Below are 6,000 nucleotides of genomic sequence, written 5' to 3'. Positions count from 1 at the left end.
TTCAAGCAATGAAATCGTAATTGGCGTTCGACTTGCGGTTGCTTGTTGTTTAGCCGGTGGCATTGTAAAGATCTTTTGCTTTGTCTCAAAATTTGCAAAGAAATGAGATCAAACCACCACAAAAAACTATTTCAAGTTATTTTTGAGCCACATGCTATAGTCAACACTTTTTCAAACGTACTGTCATTACTTGATATTACAAGTAAATCAAGCAATGAGCTTTAGTAAACATCTCATTCGTGTCAATTGTTTTCAGTTCAAATTTTCTTTTCAAACTCACACTGTCCAATTTGGTTATATCAAAAAACACTTTGTACTTTGCAGCACATCACGGGGAGCTGCTATTCAGTTGTTTTTTAAATAATTTCAGATCTTGAATTGATGTGAAAAGTGTTTGATTTGATGTTTGGCTAGGTAGGCACTTTTATATCACCCACTCGTCGAAGAGTGCCTGCTTTTCAATGTGAAATTGCTTTGTGTTTTAGTCACAATTTTCCTTATAAACTCCATTGATTGCAGTAATTAAGATCTTTCTTGCACTCAGTTCAGTTGCAGAAGAAAAAATAGTATTAGCAGAAGGTGGGAATCGAACCCACAAAATAGAAATTTCTACTCCTCTGCCCTAACCATTAGGTAACGGTGGTTGGGGCGAAGCATTCAGTTAAATTTCTTTGTATCAAAATTTTTCGATCAGAATATCACGTGTCGAGTCACATGACTGAAATCAGCTGAATCGCGAGTACGCTTTTTCGACGAGTGGGTGAAGTTGAAGTGCCTACCGTTTGGCTAGTGGTTGACCACAAAAAAGTAAGGTAATGGTGTCACGTGCTATTTGAACAACAACCTATCCAAAGGTAGATACTTGCTTCGATAGTGATTTTCTGATTTGGAACAAAGTGATTGCTGTTCCCAATGTGCAACATTTTGATGAAAAGTAATGAAGTGTTGACCAAAGCTTTCTGGTCCACTTAGGCTACTCTATATTGACTGACAAAAGTAGCGTTTGAGAAATATGTGGCATAATCGAATTAGTGGTGAGATACTGATAAGCCCAGCCTCACGGGCGAAACATGTGTCTATCGCTGTCAATTCTTACTACACTCGACTGCCGACACATGTTTTTGGGAAAAGTCTTGATGGCTAGTGTGGAGGCTACACCGGTTTTTAATTAGCTTTATGAGACAAAGAAAAGGTTCTGTATCAAAATAATGCAATTCAGCATACTTCTCTTATTTTGTCAGATATGTATTTTATGCAACAATGCTTTAGAAAAATTGCTGAGTAGGCTATGGTATAGCGTTAGCAGACCGCCATCAAGAAAACTCAAACGATCGCCAACATCCACAAACCACGAAGACTCTCTCTCTATGGAAAGATCTCCATCATCAACACTCTCTTGGTACCCGTCACTCTGCATCTGAGTAGAGTCCTGATGCCAACACAACAACACATCAAAGAACTCAACAAAATCCTTTTCAACTTCCTCTGGTATCCTTCACCATTCGAACAGCTCCAGAGAAGCAAGACGTTTCCTCCTGTCAAAGATGGAGGCATCAACATGATGGACATCCAATCAAAATTTCAAACAAGCCGCATCGACAGAATTCGCCACCTCTTCTCACTAGAAGACGCCACCGAAATCTGGCACGAATGGGCCATGTTCAATTTGAGCTACAGAATGAGACACATTAATCCTCATCTGTTCTCCAACAGCATTCCGCATGCCCCAAATCCAAACGAAATGTATGCGGACATCTTCAAGTCCTTTTGCAAACTCAAAGGCTTGAAACACGACTGGGAAAATACTTCCTACAAAAACATCTATCTCAATCTGAAAACGCAATATGAAAAGAAAATTGACAAGATTGATCAAGACGGAAAGAAGATTCCTTGGAATGAGATCCTCTTGAAAAACAAGGGAATTAAACTCCTCCTTCCACCTTACCTATCCTCCATGTCCTTTCGGATTGCACATGGAGGATACAAATGGGAAGACTTTAATAGATCAATACATTCCGACAGAATAACAAATTGCAAATTCTGCAGAAAACCAGAAGACAATGTTGCTCACGTCCTCACCAAATGCTCTTTTGCGCTAGGAATATGGGAGCGCCTGAAACAACAATATCTTGGCCTAACCAAAGAAGACATGGAGATAACAAAAGACATGATCCTCTACAACCAGATCCCTGACGGACAGAAGAACAACCCGATTCTTTTGACCATGATGAATGTCGCCAAGCACACCATCATCCAAAAGAAGTTATCTCTGGACATCGGCGACACATATATACAGGACACAAAACGGTCCACCATTCAAGCCCTGTGGGTGATCATGACAAAAACGAAAGACATAACACAAAAACATAACATTCCTTTGTCATCTGACATTTCTACTCCTTCTAAACCTCCTCCTACGGTCAGAAGAACCAGTCGAGATCCACTCTTCAACCGCCCTCTCAGTCGTCCTTGGTGGTAGGGATGACTGATTGCAGCGGTGGATCTCACTAGCACAGTACGGTCGTAGATCATCTTTGAAGAAGATTAGACAGCCAAGGGCGTAACAACCCACCTTTAACCCGTCCCTCTCACTCATCTGCAACGGCCTGATGCCGGAAGAGTGATTGCAGCGGGGGATCTTCAACCGTCCCTCTCCGTCGTCCCACTCGCTCTGGGATGACAGGATTGCAGCGGCCAATTCCATGATGACTCTGGGGTCAGCGAAAGCTACCCTCCCTCTGGCCGCTCCTCTCTGGCATCTCCACCAAATGAGATGTCAGACTGCAGTGGCCCGTTTTCTCCAAACAGGTGCCCTTCTTGAAGCGGGCAACAAGAAGATACACACACACAAACAATTTCAAATAAAATTAAAATTAACTCTCTACCAAAATGCGCTAGTTCTTGAGCTTGACCCGCCATCTCCTAGACTGCTCCAAGATCAGCAAGAGGAAAGTAGAGACAGGCAGACCAGCTTGATGCAGCCACTAACCAAACATTTACATCCACAGATTACCATCTACCGCGGTGGGTCCCTTCGGTCGTAGTGAGTCCCTCGCCTCCCTGGTAGGTATCTTCCATGTAAGTATGGTGTGCCTGATGAGTGTTTAGGTGTGTGGACGGCTCCCGGAGCGGACGCACTAATGATGAGACAGGAAACAAATCCATTCCATATGGACAATTTGTAAACCTGCAAGATGTAGTGGTATCCATCTTGAACTCTGAGCGTTGCGCGAAAAATAAAAAAAAATAAAAAAATAAGCGTTTTAGATGCAGTCAGAAAATGCAACTTCGCGGTTGAATTTATTGAGTTGGTCCTAATAGTGTTTCTGCTGAAATATATCAAAATTTTTGAATCCTCGTAGAGAAAAAATAATTTTGTAATCTCTCAAGCAACTGCAAAATTACCATTTAGGCAAAGATTCATGGCTGATGCAATATGTGCAATGTGCAATGTTTGTCGAAGCACAATAATTTAACCCTTTATGGGCCACTCATAAAAAAACACTTGCAAAAAAATTTATTTTTTGCCACAACAGTATTGACGTATCACTAAACACATTTCACTCACAAAATTTGTGATGACGTCATTGTCTTAGCGGTGACGTAAGGGATCCATATGGATCCTTTGGCCCACAAGGATAATATTTTAACATTTTTTTTTCTTTCTCAGGCATTGTATAACATAGGATTTTATTTTGTAAGACACATAGAAGTTGCTTTTTTCCTGCGATAAAGCATATTATAAACTTGCAACCATTTTTAGCTATATTCCTTTATTTTTCACCACAAAAACACAAACTGCTTTTGTAAGGTAACTATTTTCACAAAAAATACATGTAACTTGTAAAAAGCGGAAGCAAGAAGATTTGGACAAGTAACGTCATACTCTATATGACTGCGATCATTATATTCTGCCAGCTCGTTTAGTAATTAAAGTTAAATGCAGAAGACGCAGATGTGCACTGAATAACAATCTATAGTACTAGGCAATTTATTATGGATTTTTTTGGGATAATTTTACAGCAAATTTCAAATTTGGTTTTTATAACTGAGAGCACTACAATAAATGTAATGGTGGTTCAAAGCAAAGAAGCTGCAATTATCCAACACGGTATTCTACATCATGTAATAATGCCGGATCGTGACGTCATAATGACGCAAGTCTCTACTACAATGCCAGCAGTTCAATCGAGCCTTTGTGACGTCCATTATGACGTCACAATGTGGCGCTGTTGCATACCGATTGTGTAGAATGGCAGCTTCTTTGCTTTGGGCCCCCATTACGATTATTTCCGAGCTCTCAGTTATCGGAAAAACAAAAAATTGAGATTTGCTGTAAAATTGTCCAAAAAAAAATCCAAAATAAATTGTCCAGTAGGCTACTGTAGGAGTTTTTCTTGTAAACTATTTGCTATGGTAAGAAAGAAAGCAATTTCGCTCATTACTCAAGCATAAGCAGACTTGACATTTCACGCAATAAACCCTGCTTTGGCCAATTTTGCAGAGCTTGCATTTTCGCTTGATTGGTTTGCATTCAGGCCAGTGGCTAATTTGATCAAAGCGAATGTCAGCAATGGGAGAAGATGGATAAACTTTTTTTGAGCTTTTGCTGGCACCTGCTGCTCGTTTGGGCGGACGACCTACCGAATTCACAATCGAATGAGCATGAATCAATGCGGATGCGATAGCTGTTGTAAATTTAAGCAGACTGAGTTGCTTGCTTTTCGGAATTTCCAGTTGTTGGCAATGTCTCCGATACAACAACCATGCATTCACTTTTGAGATATCAACACAATGAAATAAAATTTTTATGTACCACCGCTTTATTTTGATGGTGGTGCGATATAAAGCAATCAACATATCAGACAGGTCAACCCCTCCCATGTTTTTATTGTACTCTTGTACAATTGTTTTTATACAACATTTCAACAACATCCATAAATATTTATGTGAATATAAGTGTACCGGTACATGCAGACGTTTATTGGCTAGTCAAGAACTCACTCCTTGTTGCTTTCCGATAAGAAATCAACAAAAAACTTACTACTTCAGTCGGTTTGTTTTATTAGATCAACTGAGTTTTGTCAAGAATTTTCCTACTGCTTCTTGTTATAAGTTGGAAACAAATGTAAAATGACATTTTTTCAGCATGGCTTATCGTATGCTCTCTGATAATTTCAAGGAAACTCAAATGGAATTAGAAGATTAACCAAAGCAACTCAAAACTCAAGTTTGCAAACAAAAGGCGAAATCATTATGGTTGAATGCTTTACAACAAACCCAACTCATGAGGTAGCTGCGTCGCAGTTCCACGCACGGCGGCGCTGAGTAATCTTATTAATCTGTATAACTTGAAAACAAAGAACTAGCTAGTAGCAAGCTAAAATATTAGAGTATGTTATGAAAATTATGGCATATCTCTAAAACTATAGACAATAACAACGTCATTTAAAGTGCCCCTGACAGGTTGGATCCAAGTATAGTAACTTTTTTAAGCATTTCCTAGCGCAGAATTATGCTTAGTGAACTTTTTAATCTTAACCTCAAAGCTCGACTGGTTAGGGCGAAATTTATATCAAACGCCTGTTCCGCAGCGCCACCACAGGCGAAAGTCCATATTTCACTGCTCTGGGACGGCTTTGGTGGCATTACATCATCCTGGGTGGGCGTCGTTAGTTACGGATGACACAAATGCTTCCTAGAAGCAATTTGTGGATCAAAGTTTGGTCGGAGTTGGTACAAGCGGTTTCTTTTTTTCAAAGATTTATTATTTTTTCCGTTTAATAAAACTGTACTGGATACGTTCCTACAAAATCTAAAATATACTTGAAGTGAAAAATGAAGAAATCGTACGAATCATCATTCACATTCACTATTCATAAATAAATAAAAGTTCTCTCTCTCTCATAATGTGCCTTCAGTTGCACATTGAAATCAGGTGTAACGGCCATCTGGACTAGGAAAATTGTTGAAAAAGTGACCACGAAGGTATATAGCCTA

This window comes from Aplidium turbinatum, chromosome 12 (genome assembly GCF_918807975.1).
Source record: "Aplidium turbinatum chromosome 12, kaAplTurb1.1, whole genome shotgun sequence".
NCBI lineage: Eukaryota > Metazoa > Chordata > Ascidiacea > Aplousobranchia > Polyclinidae > Aplidium > Aplidium turbinatum.
This window is presented reverse-complemented; position numbering follows the sequence as displayed.